General features: G+C 38.9%; 1 protein-coding gene across 4 annotated transcripts in view; it reads right to left on the bottom strand.

The window, feature by feature from the left end:
- The window catches only part of OTUD7A (OTU deubiquitinase 7A), a 380,724-nt gene that overhangs the window by 180,761 nt on the left and 175,369 nt on the right, over positions 1 to 24,594 (bottom strand). For all 4 annotated transcript variants that reach the window (XM_043922484.1, XM_043922486.1, XM_043922483.1 and 1 more), the window contains one exon: positions 13,441 to 13,568. The gene's annotated coding sequence lies outside the window, so the exon portion shown is untranslated. The remainder of the gene's footprint in view (positions 1 to 13,440; positions 13,569 to 24,594) is intronic.

Raw genomic sequence — 24,594 nt, 5'->3', positions numbered from 1 at the left:
GCAAACTGCCTGAAAATAATTCAGAATAATGATAGTAAAGATGATCCAAAATCTCGAAAATAGAATGGAGAAAATGCAAGAAGCATTTAACACATTTAAAAAGACCTAGAAGAAATAAAGAATAAATAGTGACAAAAAACACAATTACTGAAATTAAAAATACTCTAGAAGAAATCAGTGGCAGGACAACTGAGGCAGAACAGATAAGTGAACTGGAAGATAATATGGTAGAAATTACTGTTGAAGAGCAGAATAAAGAAAAAAAGAATGAAAAGAATTGACGATAGTCTCAGAGACCTCTGGGACAATATTAAATGTATCAACATTCAAATGATAGGGGTACCAGAAGAAGAAGAGAAAAAGAAAGCGTCTGAGAAAATTTTTGAAGAAATTACAGTTGAAATTTTCCCTAACATGGGAAAGGAAATAGGAGAAACATCCAAGGAGAAACACCCTGAGACACATTAATCAACCAACAAAAATTAAATGCAAAGAAAAAATATTAAAAGAGGCAAGGGAAAAGCAACATGTAACATACAAAGCAAACATACAGTGAACAGCTGATCTTTCAGCAGAAACTCTGCAGGACAGAAAGGAATGGCAGGATATATTTGAAGTAATGAAAGGGAAAAATCTACAACCAAGATTACCCAGCAAGGAGCTCATTCAAAATTGATAGAGAAATCAAAAGTTCTACAGACAAGTAAGAGTATTTAGCACCACCAAAGCAGCTTTACAACAAATGCTAAAGAGATTTCTGTAGGCAGGAAACACAAGAGAAGGAAAAGACCCACAAAAGCAAATGCAGAACAATTAAGAAAATGTCAATAGGAATGTTTATATAATAATTACTTTAAGTGTAAATGGATTAAACACTTCAACCAAAAGACACAGAGTTGCTGAATGGATACAAAAACAAGCCTATACATACGCTGTCTACAAGAGCCCCACTTCAGACCTAGAGACACATACAGACTGAAAGTAAGGGGATGGGAAAAGATACTCCATGCAAATGGAAATCAAAAGGAAGCCAGAGCAGCAATTCTCATATTAGACAAAATAGACCTTAAAGAATATTACATGAGATAAAGGAAGACATTACATAATGATCAAGGGATCAATTCAAGAATACATGAAAATTGTAAATATTTATGCACCCAACATAGGAGCACCTCAGTACATAAGGCAAACAATAACAGACATAAAAGGGGAAATAGACAGTAAAACAATAATAGTGGGGGACTTTAACACCCTACTTACACCAATGCATAGATCATCAAAACAGAAAATTTATAAACAAATACAGCCTTAAATGACACATTAGACCAGATGAACCTAATTGATACCTTCAAGACATTCCATCCAAATACCAAAGAATACACTTCTCAAGTATACACAGAACATTCTCCAGGATAGATCACATTTTGGGTCACAAATCAAACCTTGGTAAATTTAAGAAAGTTGAAATCCTATCAAGCATCTTTTCTGACCACTACACTATGAGACTAAATATAAATTACAGAAAAACTGTAAAAAACACAAACACATGGAGATTAAACATTATGATTCTAGATAACCAACAGGTTACTGAGGAAATCAAAGGGGAAATTAAAAAATACCTAGAAACAAATGACAATGAAAATACAACAACTCAAAACCTATGGGATGCAGCAAAAGCAGTTCTAAGAGGGAAGTTTATAGCAATGCAATTCTACCCCAAGAAATAAGAAAAACATTGAATAGACAACCTAAACTTGGGGCTCCCCTGGTGGCTCAGATGGTAAAAGAATCTGCATGCAAAGATCAAAGCACAAATAAATGAAAAAGAAGTACAGGAAACAATAACAAAGATCATAAAACTAAAAGTGGTTCTTTGAGAAGGTAAACAAAATTGACAAACCACTGGCCAGACTCATCAAGAAAAAAAGGGAGAAGACTCAAATCAACAAAATTGGAATGAAAAAAGGAGGGGGTTACAACAGACAATGCAGAAATACAAATATCATACATGAATATTATGAGCAACTATAAGCCAATGAAATGGACAACCTGGAAAAATAACAAATTCTTAGAAAAGTTCAACCTTCAAGACTGAAACAGGAAGAAACAGAAATTATGAAAAAGTCAATCACAGGCACTGAAATAAAAACTGGGACCAAAAATCTCCCAAGAAACAAAAGCCTAGGGACAGACAGTTTCACAGGTGAATTCTATCAAACATTTAGAGAAGAGCTAATGCCTGTCCTTCTCAAACTGATCCAAACAATTTCAGAGGAATGAACATTTCCAAACTCATTCTATGAGGCCACCATCACCATGATACCAAAACCAGACAAAGACATCACAAAAAAGAAAATTATAAGCCAATATCACTTATGAACATAGATACAAAAATCCTCAACAAAATTCTTGCAAACAGAATCCAACAACTTATTGAAAGGATCATATGCCATGATCAAGTCAGGTTTATCCAAGAGATTTAAGGATTCTTCAGTATATGCAAATCAATCAACGTGATACACTGTGCTAACAAATTAAAAGATAAAAATCATATGATAATATCAATAGATGCAGAAAAAGCTTTTCATAAAATCCAGTACCCATTTATGATAAAACTCTTCAGAAAATAGGCACAAAAGGAACCTACCTCAACAAAATAAAGGCCAGGCCTGGTGTGCTGCGATTCATGGGGTCGCAAAGAGTCAGACACAACTGAGTGACTGAACTGAACTGAACTGATATCAAACACACCCATAAACATTATTCTCAATGGTGAAAAAACTGAAAGCATTTCCTGTAAGATCAGGAATAAGACAAGAGTGCCCACTCTCACCACTATTATTTAACAGTTCTGAAAGTCCTAGCCATGGCAATCAGAGAATAAATAGAAATAAAAGGAATCCAGATTGGGAAAAAAGAGAGGAATCCAGATTGGAAAAGAAACTCTTACTGTTTGCAGATGACATGACTATACACAGAAAACCCTAAAGATCATATAAGAAAATTACTAGAACTAATCAGTGAATTTAGTAAAGTTGTAGGATACAAAATCAAAACACAAAAATCCCTTGCATTCCTATACACTAATGATGAAAAATCAGAAAGAGAAATTAAGCAATCAATCCCATTCACCACTGCAACAAAAAGAATAAAATACCTAGGAATGAACCTACTTAAGGAGACAAAAGAACTGTATATAGAAAATTAAAAGATACTGATGAAAGAAATCAAAGACAACATAAAGAGATGAAGAGATGATACAGGATTCTTGGATTGAAAGAATCAATATTGTGAAAATGACTATACTACCCAAAGCAATCTACAGATTCAATGCAATCCCTATCAAATTTCCAATGGCCTTTTTCAGAGAACTAGAGCAGATAATTTAACAATTTGTATGAAAATACAGAAGACCCCAGATAGCCAAAGCTAACTTGAGAAAGAGAAATGGAGAGCCAGAGGAATCAACCTTCTTGACTTTAGACTATACTACAAAGCTACAGTCATCAAGATAGTATGGTTGGCACAAAAATAGAAATATAGACCAATGGAACAAGATAGCAAGTCCAGAGATAAACCCATGCACCTATGAGCATCTCATCTTTGACAGAGGAGGCAAGAATATACAATGGAGAAAAAATAGTCTCTTCAGTAAGTGGTGCTGGGAAAACTGGACAGCTATGTGTAAAATAATGAAATTTGAACATTTCTTAACACCATACATAAAGATAAACTCAAAATGAATTAAAGACCTAAATGTAAGATCAGAAACTATAAAACTCTTAGAGGAAAACATACGTAGAACACTCCTTGACATAAATCATAGCAAGATCCTCTATGACCCATCTTCTACAGTAATGGAAATAAAAACAAAAATAAATGTGGGAACTAATTAAACTTAATAGCTTTTGCACAGCAAAGGAAGCCATAAACAAGATGAAAAGACAACCCTCAGAATGGGAGAGAGTAACTTTAAGTGAAGCAATTGCCAAAAGATTAATCTTTAAAATATACAAGCAGCTCATGAAGCTCAATATCAGAAAAACAAAGAACCCAATCAAAAAATGGGCAGAGCATCTTTTCATGTGTTTATTAGCATTCTGTACATCTTCTGTGGAGAAATACCATCAAAGTTACAATGAGGTATCATCTCACACAGGTCAGAATGGCCATCATCAAAAAGTCTAGAAACAATAAATTCTGGAAAGGATAAGAAGAAAAGGAATCTCTCTTACACTGTTAGTGGGAATGCAAACTGATACAGACACTATGGAGAACAATATGGAGAGTCCTTAAAAAACTAGCAATAAAACTACCACATGGCCCAGCAATTCTACTACTGGGCATATACTCTAAGGAAACCAGAATTGAAAAAGACACATGTACCCCAATGTTCAATGCAGCACTACTTACAGTAGCTAGGACATGGAAGCAGCTTAGATGTCCATTGACAGATGAATGGATAAAGAATCTGCAGTACATATATACAATGGAATAATACTCAGCCACAAAAAGGAACACATTTGAGTCAGTTCTAATGAGGTGGACAAACCTAGAGCCTATTATACAGAGTGAAGTGCATCAGAAAGAGAAATATAAATATCATATACTAACGCATATATATGGAATCTAGAAAGATGGCACTGATAAATTAATTTTTCAGGGCAGCAATGGAGAAACAGACATAGGGAACAGACTTATGGACACAGTGGGAGGGCAGGAGGGAGAGGGTGAGTCGTATGGAGAGAGTAACATGGAAACTTACAATACCATATGTAAAATAGATAGCCAGTGGGAATTTACTGTATGACTCAGGGAACTCAGGCAGGGGTTCGGTAACAATCTAGAGGGGTGGGATGGGGAGGGAGATGGGAGGGAGGTTCAGGAGGGAGGGGACATGGGTGCACCTATGGCTGATTATTGTTGATGTTTGATAGAAAACAACAAAATTCTGTAAAGCAATTATCCTTCAGCTAAAAAATAAATAATTTTTTTTTTTTAAAGTCAGACACAACTTAGCAACTAAACCACTACCACCACAGGTGATTCATGTTAATGTATGGCAGAAACTAAAACATTGTAAAGCAATGATCCTCCAGTTAAAAATAAATAAATTAAATTTAAAAATTAAGTTTGGAAAAATCAGCCCTGAGGTGTTGAAATGGGTTATTTTTCCACCTCTAGGGGGAGTATATGGGATTTGTGGTGAGGTCAATGGAGAGCATTTTGTTCAGTATCTCAGTTTTTTAAACGTAATTCTGCCTCTTGATATCTTTCATAGAGTCAGCCATGCTCAAGTGCACAAGGATGTGCATATAAGGATGTTCCTTGCAGCACAGCTGGAAATATCCAAAATGACTGTTTGTCAAAGAGGAATGTCTGCATCACCTATGGCACCAGGCATGACCTGTCCCTGAGTTGGCTATATGAACATTTCTCTAAGGCATGTGAGAATATCCATGTATTATAGAATAATTAAAACTATTGAAAGGGAAAAGAATCTCATGTGTAGGACAACGTCTAAAAAGCCACAGCCCTCCTTTTAATTTCACTTCTGGCTTTCAGAGCTCTGCTTTGTGCTCACATGATACAATCTACTTGAAGTATTATTTTCTGCAGAAGCTATTCAATTAGATAAGAAATGACAGGTGGGCTCAAGCCTGGAAACTGAAGGGAACAAAAGAAAGGAAAGGCTCAGTTGGTAAGGCAGTGATGGAAGTTGGAGAAACAAAGGAGAAAGGCCAGACTGATAAGACCTGGGTGCTGCCATCCTCTGTAAGCATGACCTCTGGATGGTCACTAAAGCCCCTTCAATCTTTTTCTCATCTATACAAGGGGGGAATATACCATATCTTTCTTAGAATTTTGTTAAGATTAACTAAACTTAAGTTAAACTATATCCCTCCCTCCCTTCTCTATTTCTACCTACCTGCCAAGCTGACTACTTACCTATCTCTCTACTTTTCAATCTCTTTCCTTTTCTGTTTGGCTTTGTGTCTATCTGACTATATGCTTATCTATCTCACTATACATTCATATAAATATCTATCTTACTGTCAATATACCTCCCTTTTCCCTGATTTTTTGTCTGTCTTACTACTATCTATTTATCTAATCTAGTAACGGTCTGTCCATCTTCTAGTCTCTATGTCTGTCTGTGTTTCAATCCATTTGTCTAACTACACATATATGTCTGTTGGTGTATTCATCTGATTGTCTGCCTTTATCTGTATGTCTATCCACCTACTTTTATCTTCCTCCCTCCCTCTACATCTTTATATCTATCAGTTTTACTGCCTAGTGACTATCTTTCTGTCAATTTAATTTTTCTCTATCAATCAATCAATTTATTTATCTCTGCCCTGACACAGTGATTGACACAGACTAGAGCCTCATTAACTATTAGTTTATCTTCCTCCTTTCATTTCCCTGCACTTCTTTATTTATCCATTTCCATAACCAACTGTTGTTCACTAAGCCCTTTCTCTGTGTTATGTGCAATCCAAAATCAGGCTTGGGCTCTTCCTTCAAAGAGTATTCAGGCTGGTGGCCAAAAAGAACAAACTAAAGAAGAAGTGACATTACGTGGTACTTAGTGCTATAAGAGAGATAAGCCTGTCCTACATAGGCATGGAGGAGAGAATTAACGGGGCTGAGGAAGTGATCTCTCATCTGCAGAAGAACTAAGAATTTTGCAAGTTAAGAGGTAGAGAGCTGATCTCCATGTGAATATGGGGGGTGGGTGGGAAGTAAGGACAGAGCCAAACAGGTAGAGCAGAATGTTTATAGACCTGAAGATCAACAGAGCAAGGATATATTCCTGAAACAAATTGTAGGGAGCTCACAAAAATCAGACAAAAGAGACTGACCATGACCTAAATAAATGAAGAGATGTACTACTAGCATGGACTGCAAGATACAGTGTAGTTAAGAAGTCAATTACCCTCAAATCATCTACAAATTAAATACAATCCCATTCAACATCTAAGTAGGATCCTTTGTAGACATGGATAAGTGGATTCTAAAACTTACATGGAAAGATGAAGGAACCAGATTAGCCAAAAACAATTTTGAAAAAAGAAAAAAAGTTGGAGGATTCATGCTGCTTAAAAATGCATTATAAATCTACTGTGGGCAAGACAGTGTGGTATTTGGGAGAGGATAGATACACAGATCAATGGAACAGAAAACAGACAGCTGAGATTTTGACAAAGGTACCAAGGCAATTGATGGGAAAAGGACAGACTTTTCAAACAGTGATCCTAGAACCAACTGACAGTCATATGCAAAAGCAAAGAGACAAAAACACCTCAATCTAGACCTCACACCACATATAAAAATAAACTCCATTTGGATTATAGACCATGTGTGTACGTGTGTTGAGGTGTTCACGTGTGATTTCATGCACATGTATAGGAGTATGTGTGTGTGAGCTTCTGTGTGTCAGGATATGAGTATGTGTACTTGTGTTTATGTTGGATGTGGATGCATATATATGCATGTGTGCATAAGCATGTATGCATCTTTGCATAAATGTGTATCTGTGTGTGTGTGTGTGTGTGTGCATGTTAAAGAGGTCAGGAAAGTTATCTAGGGGATATTTAGACAGAAGTTCCAGTGAGCTAGATATTTACACTTGGAAGTTTCCAGCATACTTACAGTAAGTGAAACAAAGGGAGTAGATGCGATAGCTCTTTTCCATTAAAAAATAATTAAATTTCAAAAGCAAAGGAGAATTTCAGCTTTTATGCTCAAACAGGCTATTATAAAATTCAGTTTTATCTAAGTATCTATCTCTCCAAACAGAAGAAGCCAGTTTACCTAAATGAAGGAACAAACAAAAGGAAAAAGACATCTACAGACATGCATCATCCTGGATGGCTCTGTATATTTTATAATAGCTGGCACTGAGATAGGTAGATTGTTAAGAATCCAATCAGTTTCCTATACTTACCTGACAACTTTATGACCTGAATGTGTTAATCTACTAATTGCATTCTTGGGATATCAGAGTTTCAAGCTTTAATCACTAGGAACACTTATCTTGAAATACAAATGCACACAGGCCTGCAAATAAACTGGGACAATCAATTTCGTCCCTGGCTCTCACTGCTTCACTTTGAAATGAAGATAGTAGCTCCTGTTTTACACAGTTCTGGGGGTGATTACACAACACAGTGCCTCGCCCACAGTGGGTACCAAAAACAGGTTATATATGATGATTACTGTTGTAATTATCTATTCATCTAGTTGCAAATATATTCTTAAACTAATAACTTTAGACACCTAATAAAACTCTCTGGAGTACCATTCTTTCAGAAGATTTGCTTTTATGTCATATCAAAAGAACTTATTTCATACAGGCCTTCCCTGGTGGCAGTAGAGAATCCGCCTGCCAATGTAGGAAACATGGATTCAAACCCTGGGTTGGGAAGAGCCCATGGAGAATGAAAAGTGGCAACCCACTCTAGTATTCTTCCCTGAGAGATCCCATGGACAGAAGGAGCCTAGCAGGCTACAGTCCACTGGGTCGCAAAAGAGTCAGTTAAGACTTATTAACTAAACAACAACAACAATATATATACTTTTTCAGATTCTTCTCCCTTATAGGTTGTTATAAGATACTGAGTATTGCTCCCTGTGCTATGTAGCAGTCCTTGCTGTTTATCTATTTTATGAGTGTGTGTGTGTGTGTGTGTGTGTGTTAGTCATTCAGTCATGTCCAACTCTTTGCAACCCCATGGACTGTAGCCCACCAAGCTCCTTTGTCCACGGAATTCTCCAGGCAAGAATACTGGAGTGGGTTGCTGTATCCTCCCCCAGGGGATTTTCCCCACCCAGGGATCGAACCCAGTTCTCCTGCATTGCAGGCAGATTCTTTACCACTGAAACACCTGGGAAGTCCTCTATTTTATATATATGTTGATAACTGTGTGTATATGTTAATTCCAAACTCCTAACTTATCCGCCACTCCCTTCCCCCTTTGGTAACCGTATGTTTGTTTCTATGTCTGTGGTTCTATTTCTGTTTTGTAAACAAAAAATATTAATAATTTTTAAAACGTTGGTTCTATACTGAAGTGGATACACACGAAGTTAAAGTTTACAGGGTCAGCCGTCTGAGTTAAGAAAGAAATGACACTTTTAAGCAGAATATATATGTACAACTCCCCTTAGGAAAGAATGGTGAAGCCAGTGTCACTCAAACACTTAAGTCCTGGCTCAAGATCAAATAAGCTTTGCAGCTTTGGAGACAATACAGCAAGTTTGAGGTAGTTGATTTCAACATTTTTTTTTTTTTTTTTGCTCAGAGTCCAACCCCCTGGGGAACCACTGACTCCTTGGGCAGCTGGGGAGTCAGGGCCACCCAGCTAGAAAGTGGGAGTGAGCACTTGACCCTGAGACCCCAGAACCTCAGAGCCCAAGAGCTGATGTTTCACATGGATGGAAGCACAGCCTATCTGCCCAGCATCCCCACCCCACTGCCCCAGAGTTTGGCACCAATGGGCAGAGCCAGGTTCCCTAGGAGGACCTCAGGCCCCTGGCTCTGCTACCTTCCTCATGACCTGGATATGTCACCTAGTCTGGGGCGGCATGGGCCCATCCTTCCTGGAGAAGTATAGGTGTGTGTGACACAGACAAACACAGCACCCTGATCACACTCGCCCCAGAAAAGCATGAGCTCCTGGGATCCAGGGAAGCAGCTGCAGAAGACTGAGGCCCTTCCTGTCAGGCACAAGGAAGCAGGAAAAGGGAGCAGAAGAGAGGGACTCAGGGTCCTGGCCCAGGGTTGCCGGGGAGGCCCCCTGCAAGGCCCAGGGCCTGCCAACCTCGTGGAGGGGGCTTCTCCAAGAGGGGCTTCTCCGAGCCTTCAAGATGCCTCAAGGCCATCCTTAAGCATGCTGGTTTGGAGCACGCCTCTCAAAACCAGGTAACTCAGGTTTTCAAGGGGGCAGAAATTCCTCATGGTACATATTAGGAAATGAAAAATAAAAGGCCGCCCTGATACTTCTACCCACGTGTTCAAATGAAACTCAAGTAATCAACAAAGATTTCCAGTATAGCACAGGGAACTATATTCAATATCTTGTAATAACCTATAACAGGAGGGAACGTAAAAAATATATATATGTATAAATGGATCATTGTGCTATACACCTGAAACTAACACAATATTGTAAATAAATCAACTACATTTCAATCAAAAAAAAACAAAACAAAACAAAACCCAAACAAACCCAAATGCTCTCTTCTGTGTCTCTGCAGAAGCAGAGATCGATTTTCAACTTTGCTCCACCCATCCCATCAAGTTGATGTCATACCTACAACCTAGTTCTTTCCCCAAGGAACTCATCCCAAAGGGACACAGAGACAGGCAGAGGGTCCCCAGCTCGTAAACTGCTAAGAAGGAGGAAATCGGAAGGAGGCGGTGGGAAACTTCAGAGGAGCTTTGGGTTGGGGATGCCAGCTGGGCTGGCTATCGCCCCAGGGAGCAGGAGAACAGGGGACACCACAGAACCATCCTGCACACTCTGTCTGACAAGCAGGAAGCACGCTGGCTGCAGTCACAAGCATCCTTTATCATACCAGCCCTCATCTGCTTTTAAGAATCGCAGGTAAGTTTGCCAAGGGGGAGGTTGGGGTTAGCACATGCAAGCTTTTATAAACAACAAGGTCGTACTTTATAGCACAGAAAAAATATATAAAAGATATAAAAAAATATATTCAATATCTTGTGATACACTGTAATGGAATAGAATATAAAAAAGAATGCATATACATAGATAACTGAATCACTTTGGTGTACAGCAGTAATTAACACAACATTGTAAATCACCTGTACTTCAATAGCAAAAAAGAAAGCACTGTGGGGAAGAAAATGACATAAGTAAAATGTACAGAAGAAGCGTTTTCAAGATAATCTAGCTAGAAGTACTCTCCAGAAGCAATCTAATCCATGTCCACATGTAGCCTGTAAATCACATGTATATTCACAAGCTATCTCCCTGGTAAAACTTCTAAAACATTCTTAAGGAAGATTCCACGGCCAGAAAATAAAACCATAGGGACTGAATAAAACCACAATGACTGAATCTAAACAGAAAGAAATCTAATAACCTTGTCTGAAGGTCCAAAGCTCAATTAGTTATCTGTGACTGAAAGGCAAACAGACAGTGGGCCAGGGAGGTCCAGGCCTGCAGCAGGGAGGAAGGGAGTGTGACCGAGAGTGTGAGGGGTAACCAGAACAGCGGGTGGAGTCACCTCCTGGGGACACTGTTCACTGGTGGATGCGTCCTGCCATGAATTTGCTTCTCTACTCAACCTTCTAAGTGTAGGGATTTAGGATTATGAGCCCTCAGACTAGGGCTCTGCCCTGTCATTAATGTTCATCAGCCCTTTGGTCAAAGGTCTGAATCAGCTTTCAAGGGTTACAAATGAACTCAGGGTTGGAGCAGCACTCACTGGGCACTCAATCATTCTTTCTGCTTCTGTAATTGTACCCAGTGAGTGCCAACCATGGCTCCAGCCCCACTGGACACCTCTAGCATGACTTACTCCTGTTGCCAGTGTTAAATACTAGGGCACTGAGGGTTGTGAAATGAAGCATTTACCCAGGTCGTCTGGTTAGCATGAGGCAGAGACAAGGGGCACACCTATACAGTCTGATTTCAGAGTCCTTCTCTTGACTACCCAGATACTCCCTTGTGTGATCTCACAGATGTGGAAATAGTGAAAAAGGGAGGACTATGTTACAGTCTGATGTGCAGATCGAGCGATTAGTGAAAAATCATAATACAACCAGCAATGGGTGCTAAAGTCATTGGTGAAAATTATCTGGGAAAGAGAACATTCCTATGATCTCAAACCTCACCCCACAGATTACTTACTAATTAGAAGAAATAAATAAGGTAACATCATAAAGGAGAGCTCTGGCAGAAATCACTTTGGCCAGCTGAACTTGTCACTACCAATACTAGGTCATGATGATGTAAATGCGAGGCAAATACACGAGATGTCTATCTGCAGCTAAGGATGAAGGACAGTCAGACAACTCCTGTGAGATACTCTACAAAACAAAAGGCTTAGATTCTTATTTTTTGGCTTAGATTCTTTACAAATATGTGAACATTGCAAAAAACAAAAACAGGGTTGTCCCTAGGATAGCAACATCAAACCAGTCAATCCTAAAGGAAATCAACCATGAATATTCACTTGGGGGGACTGATGCTGAAGCTAAAGTTCCAATACTTTGGCCACCTGATGTGAAGAGCCGACTCACTGGAAAAGAGACTCAAGATGCTTGGAAAGATTGAAGACAGGAGAAGGGGGTGACAGAGGATGAGATGGTTGGATGGCATCAATGACTCAATGGGTATGAGTTTGAGCAAACTTCAAGAGATGGGGAAGTATAGGGAAGCCTGGCGTGTTGCAGTCCATGGGGTCTCAAAGAGTTGGGCACAACTTAGTGACTGAACAACAAAGAGATATAACTAGATTCAGTGAATGACATTTAACTGAATACTAAATAAGGGAAAACATCTATAAAGGATATTTGGGGGGCAACCAGGGGTATTTGAATTGGAACTATATATTGGAAAACATTGCTTTATCAATGTTGAATTTCACAGGGATAATGGTATTATAGGACAGTTTTGAAGAAGACAGTCTATGAATTTAAGAGATATATGCGAAGTGTGTCATGATGTCTGCAATTTATGTACAAATGATTCAGAGAAAAAACTGAACATGCATCCGTAACACACACACATCCATATTTACAATCTCTCCACGTGTGTATGTATCTGAGTGTGTACTTGGGTAAACATCTAGTAAACCTGAGTGAAGAACACAGGTGTTCACTGTCCTCTTTTTCCATTTTCCTAAGAGTTTGGAGTTTATCAAAAGGAAAAGTAGGCAAAAAAGTAAATGAAGATATTTGTTTAAAGAGTCATAAGGCAAAAGAATTGCTACTCTCTGATATCAATTAGATAAAAATTCTATTTCTGGACAAGTACTAAGAAGAACATTAAAAATAAAAGCAATTAATATGGTAAGATGAGAATTTAGTCTTTTGTTTAAGTTGCTCTTCTAATATTTTAAAAATCAATCATGATAGCTACAGTATGGCAACAGAGTTGCTTAATAAATCCTGCACTAGTGTAAATCAAATTACCTCCTGGTATTCACTACAGCCATGTTCTTTAGAAGGGTGATGTTTACTATCCTAAACACAAATCTTAATGCAACATGAAATCCATTTCATAATTTCCTCTCAATGGACTTCAGCAGATAAATTAATGCACTCTTGATCCCTGGCTTTAAACCTGATTTTTAGGTCATCTGTTTCCAGGACCACAACAAGCTCTGCTGTTGGAGATGTCAACTGCACTTGCCCCACCCCAGCATAGTCACGACAGACCCCATGAACATGAAACTCACTTTTCAGACACTGCAATTCACTGGAGGTGGGTGGCAGTCAGGCACCCGGGGCAACGCGGCACTGTCTCAGCTGGAAATGGCCCATTGTTGCCCCAGTGGATGGCGTGAGACCACAGCCCCTGAGAACTCTGGAAAAGACAATAATGAAAGAAAACATTTACATTTCATTAGAAGTGAGAATTTAAAATTTTTTTATATTTCAAATTTTAAAATGATTTAAAATATTTGGTATGAACTTGAAATGGCCTTTAAAATTGTTTAAGTAAGCTTTATTGACAAACAGGTTACATATAATAAATTACATACATTTTAAGTATATGAAAGTGAAAGTCACTCAGTCACGTCTGACTCTTTGTGACTTTTAAGTCCATGGAATTCTCCAGGCCAGAATACTGGAGTGGGTAGCCCTTTCCTTCTCCAGAGGATCTTTCCAAACCAGGGATAGAACCTAGGTCTCCTGCATTGCAGACAGATTCTTAACCAGCTGAGCCACAGGGGGGTCTCCTGCATTACAGGTGGACCAACTGAGCTATCTTTACCAACTGAGCTATCGGGGAAGCCCTTTAAGGAAATAGATTTTGACAAAATGTATACACCTGTGTAACCACCACTGTAATCAAGATACAGAGTTTGACCTTGAAATGGTCTTGACAGTGAACCCCATGCCCCTGAATCTCCCTCCCTCACACACCATCCTACCCTTTAATTTTAAATAAATGAAAGCATTGAGAGTTAGGTCAGGACAAAAGGAAAAGTCTCCTAAGTGAGTGTCAACTTCAGGAAGTGACTGTGAGGTCAGAGTCATGAGAAGTTCACGGGCTATGCTGATGCTCCAGGATAGGTGCACAGAGAGGCTCACAGACAGAAGCTCGACTTCTGATATCCCATGAGAACCTCAGGTGGCACAGACCACAGGGGATCACAAAGTTAGAAGCTGTTCATCATCATCCTTGCCAGGATTATGGTGTGGTCCTCAGGGAATTCAAGAGGTCAGATGACCACTCCTTGTTCCTGGTGGGGTGCACCAGGCCAGGGGGTCAGAGTGTCACCAACAGCATCTTGAGTCAGGAGGGTTCCTGTGGACCACACCTCAGTCCAGGTGAGTGCAGGGTGCCCCCCAGCAGTGGGGTGGGGGAGCAAATATCATGAGTAGCATGTTAACTCCTGAGATCTACTTGCTTATCTGTGATGTGGGCTTTTCTTGTAGGCATCAGACCCCCAGGATTCATAAGCTAGGAGGGCCATGACTGCACAGGTGAGGGGAAGGAGCTGGGTCATACCCTACACATAGTACCAGAACCCTGCTCTCCCCCATGTTAACACACAGGCTCTGGGTGAAGTCTGAGGATCTCTCCTGCATCCAGGGACTGCCTCTCAGGGGGTGCACCCACAGCCTGGGGATGGCCAGTCCTGTCCCTGTAGATCCTGAGCACCCTGGGGCTCCAGAACCCAGGCTGGTTTCCCCTTTGATTTCTTCCATCCACATGGGTAAATCACATATCCTCAAAAACCTAACTGAATTTTAAAGCAGACATTGGAAGACACTAAATGCAAAAGAATGAGAATCCGTAGCCAAAATAATTTTGATAAGAACAAAATTCTCACACTATTGGGAAAAATTGGACATCCACATACAAAAAAATGAAGCTGGGCCGTTACCTTACACCATACCTTAAAGTATTAGTCGCTCAGTTGTGTCTGACTCTTGGCAACCCCACAGACTGTAGCCCACCAGGCTCCTCTGTCCATGGAATTCTCCAGGCAAGAATACTGGAGTGGGTTGCCATGCCCTTCTCCAAATACCTCAAAGTTACTTCAAAACAGATCAAAAACCTGTATTTAAGGGCTAAAAGTATACTTTTAGAGGAAAATCTTCATGATCTTGGATTTGGCAATGATAACTTTGAATTGTTACAAATAGCACAAGCAACAAAAAAATTAAACTTAATTAAAAAACTTCTGCACATCAAATGACACAGAAATGAAAAGGCAACCTATGGGATGGGAGAAAATGTTTGCTAACCATATATCTGATAAGTGACTGATTAATATCCAGAATATATAAAGAACACCTACAACTCAAGAGAAAACCCAAACAACTCAGTTTAAAAATAAAGAGCTTTAATACCCATTTGTTCAAAGAAGATATATAAATGGCCAATAATCACATGAAAAGGTACTCAATATCAGTAATCAGTAGAAAAATGCAAACCAAAACCACAGTGAGATACCATTTCGTAGCCATTAGGAGGGAAAACAAACAAACAAACAAGAAAATTGGAACCCTTTTGCATTGCTGGTGGGACTGTAAAATGGTACAGCTTCTACAGAAAACTCTGTAACCAAGATGAGGAACCACAAAAAATTAAACAAAGAATTACCATATGATACAGCAATTCTAATTCTGGGTAGAGCAGAGATTTGAACAGAAATTTGTACAGTCTTGTTGATCAGAATTATTTACAATAGCAAAAATGTGGACATAACTCAAGTTCCCATCAATGAATGAATGAACAGATTAAAAAAACAAGGTCTAGCCATACAATGAAGTATGATTGAGTCTTAAAAAAGGAAGGAAGTTAATTTAAGTGATATCATATGATATTTACCTTTCTCTGTCTGACAATCTCTAGGTCCATCCATGTTGTTGCAAGTAGCTTTATTTCATTTCTTTTATGGGTGAGTAATCCTCCATTGTACATATGAACTACATATCCTTTATTCATTCCTCTGTTGATGGACATTTAGTTTGCTTCCACATCCTGGCTATTGTAAATAGTGCTGCAGTGAGCACTGGGGTATGTGTATCTTTTTGAATTGTGTTTTCCTCTGAATATATGCCCAAGACTGGGATTTGCTAGATCATATGGTAGCTCTATTTTTAGTTTTTTCAAATTTTATTTTTAATTGGATGATAATTGCTTATAATATTGTGATGGTTACTGTCTACGTCACCATGAATCAGCCATAGATATACATATGTCCCCTTCCTCTTGAACCTCCTTCCCACCTCCTTCCCCATCCCACCCCTCTAGGTTGTCACAGAGGCTGTGGGTTCCCTGAATCATATAGCAAATTCCCACTGGCCATCTATTTTACATATGGTAATATATATGTTTCAATGCTACTCTCTCAAATCATCCCACCCTCTCCTTCCCACACTGTGTCCAAAAGTCTGTTCTTTATGTCTCCATCTCTTTTGCTACTCTGCAAATAGGATTATCAGTACCATCTTCCTAGATTCCATATATATATGTTAATATATTAATACAATATTTGTCTTTCTGACTTATATCACTCTGTATAGTAGGCTCTAGGTTCATCCACCTCATTAGAATTGACTCAAATATGTTTCCTTTTTATAGCTGAGTAATATTCTACCATGCACATGTACCACAACTTCTTTAGCCATTCATCTGTCAATAGACATCTAGGTTGCTTTTATGTCTTGGCTTTTGTAAACAGTGCTGCAATGAACATTGGGGTACATGAACCTTTTTCAATTATGGTTTCCTCTGGATATATGCCCAGCAGTGGGATTTCTGGGTCATATGGTAGTTTTGTGGAGCTTTCCAGGTAGCACTAGTGGTAAAGAACCTGCCTGCCAATGAAGGAGACATAAGAGATGTGAGTTCGATCGTTGGGTTGGGAAGATGCCCTGGAGAAGGGCATGGAAACCCACTCCAGTATTCTTGCCTGGAGAATCCCATGGACAGAGGAACCTGGTGGGCTATAGTCCATAGAGTAGCAAGGAGTCAGACATGATTGAAACAACTTAGCATGCACGCAGGCATGGTAGTTTTATTCCTAGTTTTTTAAGGAACCTTCATACTATTCTCCATAATGGCTGTACCAATCTACATTACCATCAACAGTGCAAGAGGGTTCCCTTTCCTCCTTACCCTCTCCAGCATTTATATTGCTTGTAGATTTGTTTATGGCCATTCTGATCAGTGTGAGATAATACCTCACTGTAGTTTTGAATTTTTTGAATTTCTCTAATAATTAGTGATGTTGAGCATCTTTTCATGTGCTTGTTAGTCATCTGTATCTTTTCTTTGGAGAAATGTCTGCATCATCCAAGATGCAGAAAACATACTGGGGCGGGGGGAGGAAGAAGGGATAAATTGGAAGGTTGGGATTGAATGTATACACATTACTATAAATATAATAGAAACTAATAAGGACCTACTGTATAGCACAGGGATCGCTACACAGTGCTCTGAAATGGACTACATGGGAAAAGAATGTAAAGGAGTGGATATATGTATATGTATAACCGACTCACTTGCTCTACACCTGAAACCGACACAACATTGTAAATCAACTATACTCCAATAAAAAATTCTTTTAAAAAACATTACAACATGTATGAACCTTGAGGACATTATAAGTGAAATAAGCTAGTAAAGGACAGACACTGTATGATTCCACTTATATGAAGTATCCAGAGTAGTTAAATTCTTAGGGGCAGAAAGTAGAATGGAAATTGTTAGGGGCTGGGAGATAAGGAATTGCGAGTTAGGATTTAATGAATAAAGAGTTACAATGAGGTTTGAAGAAGTCCTAGGAAGGGATGGTGGTGATGGTTGAATAACAATGTAAATGTACCTAATACTACTGAATGGACACTTATGATACATTTATGTCATGCATGAAAGTAAGCGTTAGTCACTCAGTCATTTCTGACTCTTTCCAACCTCACAGACTGTAGCCTCCATTCAGTGGAATTCTCTGGGTAAGAACACTGGAGTGGGTAACCATTCCCTTCTCCAGAGGATCTTCCCGACTCAGCGATCAAATCCCGGTCTCCCACATGGCAGGCAGATTCTTTACCATCCAAGCTACCAGGGAAAGCCCCATGTTATGTATATTTTCCCACAATAAAATATTTTCAAAATAAACACACAAAAGAATGAGAATCAAATTAAAGATTTTTCCATTGGCCACACAGCATTCAAAAAGAAATATATTTTAAGACAGGAGATGAAGGGAGTAGAATTTGGAACCTAGGCCTATATGGACAGACAAATTACATTTCAAGAAAAAGATGATGTATGTTTACAGACATACAGAGGCTCAGAAGGTTCACTGCCCACAGACTCTTGAAAATACTTAGAGAGAAAATACTCAAATAAAAAGAAAAATAAATCCAATGGATAAAGGTAAGATACAAGAAATAATTACTAGTTAAAAGAAATGATAATATAGTATTTATTTGGATTATTAATCAACTGATTGTTATTAAAACTAAAGGTTAAAAATAAAAGGGCAAAATGAGTTATCTTAGCCCAAGATTAAAAAAGGAAATCCTAAACTAACATTAATTGTCAACAAAATAAGTTCAATGTGTAAACCTTATAAATTCACCACATTATAAGTTAAAGAGGAAAATCAGATGACCATTGCAAAAGATATATAATATATAATTCAACATCAATTCACGATAAAAGAATCTCTTTAGCCAAGTAGAAATAGATGCTCTTTAACCTGATACAGGATATCTTCTAAAAGATGACAGGAAAGATTACACTTCATGGTGAAATGCTGTATAATGCTGAATGCCCTTCCTTGATCATGAATAAGATCAGGTCACAGTATCACCACTGCACTAGCTGTGCTTAGTCGCTCAGTCGTGTCCGACTCTTTGTGACCCAGTGGACTGCAGCCCGCCAGGCTCCTCTGTCCATGGGGATTCTCCAGGCAGGGATACTGCAGTGGGTTGCCATGCTCTCCTCCAGGGGATCTTTCCAACCCAGGGACTGAACCCAGGTCTCCTGCATTGCAGGCAGATTCTTTACCATCTGAGTCACTAGGGAATCCCAATACTAGAGTGGGTAACCTATTCCTTCTCTAGGGGATCTTTCTGACCCAGGAATACAACTGGGATCTCCTGCATTACAGGTGAATTCTTTACCAGCTGAGCTAACAGGGAAGCACACTGTCAGCACTGTAGGTCACCAATCTCCTGGAAGTCTTAGCCAGAGCACTAAGGATACATAAATAAGTTAATTAAAGTGAAAGGTATGAGAAGTTTAAAAGAAAGGAGAAACCCACCTTTTTGTGGAAAATATGGCTTAATACATAGAAAAAAATCTTGCTGATAAATTATTAGAATAAAAGCTTCAGATATAAAATGAATATATGAAATAAATTCTGTGTGTATGAACCAGAAAGATTTAGAAAACCAAGTAAAAAATGCCATATACAATAGCATCAATATGAAATATACAGGAATGAACCTAAGAAAAAGTGTACAGAAACCTCATGGAGATAAAATAGGTCTGAATAAGTGGAGATATAGATGAGGAGACATTACACTCTTAAAGGTTCACACACATGCCCTTTAAGATAATTGCATTTAATATCTTAAAGGACATGTGTGTGTCGGGTGGAGGGGTGTTGTGTGTACATGCGTACAACTGGCAAATTAATTCCAAAGTGTATTTAGAAGCCCAAAGTTCAATGCACACTGAAGATAAAGGATGAGGTGGAGAAAGGCCCTGTGGGGTAACCAGACTCATCACAAAATGACAGAAATGAAGATACTCTGTCCTTACAGTACAGGGATAGACACGTAGGGAAGTGGTCCAGAATAGAAAACCTAAAAAAGGATCACATATATATATGGACATTTGATACATGCAGATGATTTTCCAGATCAGTTGGAAAAGAACAGACTTTGCACTATACAATGCTAACACAGTGATCATGTAAATTGAAATAATGAAATTGGACCTCACCATACCAAGAATAAATTTCTAAATTAAGGCTAAACTATACAAATTCTAGAAGAGAATATGGGAAATTTCTTATGACTCTGAAGTAAGAAAGAATTTCTTGAGTAAAACAAAATAAGAGCATAAACATGGCTAAAATAAATTATAAATTGCTTTGCATAAAAGTATTAAAACTGTTAAGAAAGTGAGTGGACAGACCACCTGATGTGAGGAGACACTTACCAGACATATCACTGATTAAGAAACGGTACTCAGACAATTTAAAGTATTCCTAAGATTTACTGGAAAAAAAAAACCCAAACAAAAAATGGGCCATTGAAATAAGCAGAAATTTTGTAGAAATTGTGCAGAAAACAATTTAAAGGAATAAAGCCCCATGGCTGATTCATGTCAATGTATGACAAAACCCACTGCAATGTTGTGAAATGGTTGGCCTCCAACTAATAAAAATAAATGAAAAAAAAAATAAATAAAGGAATAAAGCCATATATGGACAAGGATATAGAGAAAATCCTATAGAACCTTCTTTGGATGCTGGTCAATGGCAAATGCAGTGCAGCTGTTTGCGAAAACTGCATGTCCTGACCTAGACGAAAGGCATCGGCATCCCAGGAACTCTGCCACATCCTTTGGGCCTCACACCCATGCACCTGAGAGCACACTCAAGCTCCAAGGAGCACAGAAACCACCAGCTACTCATCAACTGCAGAATGGAATCCAAATTTCAGGCAAAATGAGTGCATGATAGCTACAGACATCAACATGACTGGATAGATAAACTATATTAAGGGAAAGAATTAAGCCACAGAAGAATGCACACAATCCACTTATATAAAGTGCAAATAGCAGGCTGATCCAGGCACAGTTTAGCTTGGGAATATAAACGGTCCTGGACTTGGGATGGTTCTACAATACTTACATATTTTTCAACTTCAGGATGGTGTGACATTTACGTGCATTCAGTAGAAACTGTACTTTAAAAATTTTTTAAATTTTTATTTTATACTGAAGTATAATAGATTAATAATGCTATGTTAGTTTCAGATGTACCACAGAATGATTCAGTCATGCATGTATATGTATCTATTCTTTTCTAAATTGCTTTCCCATTTAGCTTATTATAGAGTGTTGAGCAGAGTTCCCTGTGCTATACAGTAGGTCCTTATTGGTAATCTATTTTAAATATACCATGGTGCACATATCAATCCCAAACTCCCAATCGGTCTCTCCCCCCCCCCCCCCGTCACCCCCCCCCCCAACCCCAGCCCCCGGTAATCGTAAATTTAGTAAGTTTGTTCTCTACGTCTATGAGTCTGTTTCTGCTTTGTAAATAAATGTTAATCTTTTTTCAAGAGTCCTCATATAAGCAATATCATAGTTGTATTTCTCTGTCTGACTTACTTCACCTAGTATTATAAATCTCCAGGTCTATCCATGTTGCTGCAAATGGCATTATTTTGTTCTTTTTTATGACTAAGTAATATTCGATTGTATGTATGTGTCACATCTTCTTTATCCATTCCCTGTCCACGGACACTTTTGTAGTTTCCATGTTTTGGCTATTGTAAACCACACTGCAATGAATACTGGGGTATATGGATCCTTTCAAACCATGTTTTTATCCAGATATATGCACAGGAGTAGGATTGAAGGATGATATGGTAGCTCTTGAATTTTGATCTTTTCATGGGTGAGTGATAAACCATATAACCTGTTCTGGAGATACTGGGCAGTGACCACCCCACCATGAGGGTAAACGATCAGTACACTTACAACCAGCCTGGACCCAGACATCCATTCTCTTTTTTGCTTCAAGTACAGTATTTAACAGATTACATGAGATATTCAACATTTCATTATAAGACAGTCTTTGTGCTAGATGATTTTGCCCAACTATAGGCTAATATAAGTGTTTTGAGCAGGTTTGAAGGAAGCTGGGCTAAACTATGATGTTTGGTAGGTTTTATGTGTTAAATGCATTTTGACTTGGGATATTTTCCACTTACAATGGCTTTATCAGGATGCTGAGGGAGACCTGTGTAAACATGGGTGATTTAGGACAGTGGTGACCTCTGTGGTGGGGGAGTGGGCACATGAATTCTGGGGTACAACCATGTTCCTCCTGTGTGACAGGTGCACGGCTATGTATTTTATTTTTTAAACCATTCACACAGTTTTCAAAGCACTTTTTTTGGCTCACATGCTATTGCTTAAAAAAAAGAAAAAAAAAGAGAAATATGCACAGTAAAATATCCTAAAAAGTCCTTATGAAAAAGTCTAATAACAAAGGTATAGAAATCATCCAAGAAACTTAAAAAATTCCACTGTAAAACAGGAGTTGAACACTGAATAAAGTGAGACTATTTCCTGGACAAGTAGACGATATTGTAATATTAATTCATCTGTAATTAATCTATTAAAACCAGTAAAATCTCAACAAATTTCCAGTAGTCTTAGAAAGCTATTTCTAAGATTCCTAGAGAAGGAATGTCAACGCCAGGTGAAAGAGGGCTAGTTGTACCAAATTTAAATTTTACTGACTTGCTTTGGGATGTGAACTGTTTAGTGTACAACACCACTGGTCTGGACAAACAACCAATTTGTTTCTCAATACATTTGGCCCCAAGACTGAAGGGAAGTAACCAGACACTAAACTGAGTTACAGATGCAGACCCGCTAGTGGACAGTCTGGGCACAGCTCCGGGAGCCCCAGCACTGGGTCCTGGGGCCCATAGGAGCCCGTGTCAGACGTGGGGGTGGGAGGGCAGGAACCCACAGAAGCGGGACTACATGGGGCTGATGAATTCTGCTCTCAAGTCAGGCAGACCACAGAGAGAGGTGACTTTGCCTGTGGTGTTGGGTGAGATTAAAAGTCTCCCACAGTAATATTTCAGAATCAGGGATTCAAACTATTATATATAGAATGGATAAACAAGGTTCTACTTACAGCACAGGGAACTGTGTTCAATATCCTGTGATAAACTGTAATGGAAAAGAAATATATATATATATATATATATATATATATATATGTATGTATGTATGTATAGCTGAATCACCCTGCTATACAGTAGAACATAATGTAATACAACACTGTAAATCAACTATACTTCAATAAAAGAAATTAAAAATATATTCAGAATCAGGGGATGTTTCTCCCCCAGATTCATCACCCACTTCATGCTAGTGGATGCCGCAGAAACTCTAGCAAAGGTGATAATGATCATGATTTTTCACTGCAGCTCCTACTTACTGAGCACATACTACACACAATGTACTAGGCTGAATGTGTTACAGGATTTCCTTTAATCCCACAAGAACACTGAAAGGGAGGTCTCTGGTCCTGGCTCAAATGTCTGTTCCTCATGAAACTTCTCTGAGCCTCCCAACATCTCCTGTGCAGGGCTCCCAGCCTGTGCTCCTGGGATGCCTAGCTCACTTGTAAAAATACAGGGTTCTCCTCTATACATAACCTTCACCCACCGGCTTTATTTCTTAGTCTTCCTAAAGGTTTTAAAAGAAAAGTGAATTTCTATGAAATGGGCTTTAATTCACATACCAACCACTCAGTTCTTTTGTCATTCAGGAAGGCACAGACAAAGTATGGAAACCTCAGTCCTCTTGGGATGCAGTTTGATTTCCAGTATCAATGGGAATCAACACTTGCAGCATGTCCTGGCTGAAGTTTCAAGACATTTAAATTCAGGATAAGTCTGTAACAACTTCTGGAAATGAAAGGGAGATTCTCTTTTTGTACCGGAAGATACTGCAAGCACAAAATGTGTCTGCAATAAATTATGTAAAGTTTTGGGAGGCTGAGGTGCTTTTCAAAATCCAAGTTCCTCTAGAGAGAAATGCAAGAAAACTGCAGTGATTTAAAAACAAGTTTAGATTGAGAATACAGTGAGGGGAGAGAAAGGTTATCAGCCAAAAGGAACGATGTTGAAGCTTTGCATGCACTTAGTCCTGAAGACATGTTTCTAAAATCAAATAGCCATTTTAGACCCAAACTGCTGTCTTGAAAGGCAGGATGTGGCTGGCTTGGACATGGTGATGGTGATGGTGACACCCTGGGAAGCCACTTCAACTCCATTTCATCTATTACCATGGATGGCTGGTCCAAGGGTCCTGGTGGAGACTGATGGGGAGGGGCCTCTGAAAATACTCTGGGGACAGAAGGGAGTTCATGGCTGTAAAGTGACATTATTCTAAAGTAAAATATATACGCATAGAGGGGCTAAATATGAAAGAAAGCCAGGCATGCTCCCAGGCATGACTGCTGGCAAAAAGCAGGTAAAAATGAGTTGCAGCTGCCTAGAGGCTGCCTGAGAGACTCCGGGTGGTCCCAGGCAGGTCACCACTCACGGGCCTCTCTCTGGCCTCCCCTGGGGAGGCTTCTTCCCTCAGACCACCC

The sequence above is a fragment of the Cervus elaphus genome, chromosome 13 (genome assembly GCF_910594005.1).
Source record: "Cervus elaphus chromosome 13, mCerEla1.1, whole genome shotgun sequence".
Lineage (NCBI taxonomy): Eukaryota > Metazoa > Chordata > Mammalia > Artiodactyla > Cervidae > Cervus > Cervus elaphus.
The sequence above is the reverse complement of the archived record's forward strand: the minus strand, read 5'-3'. Positions and strand labels throughout refer to the sequence as shown.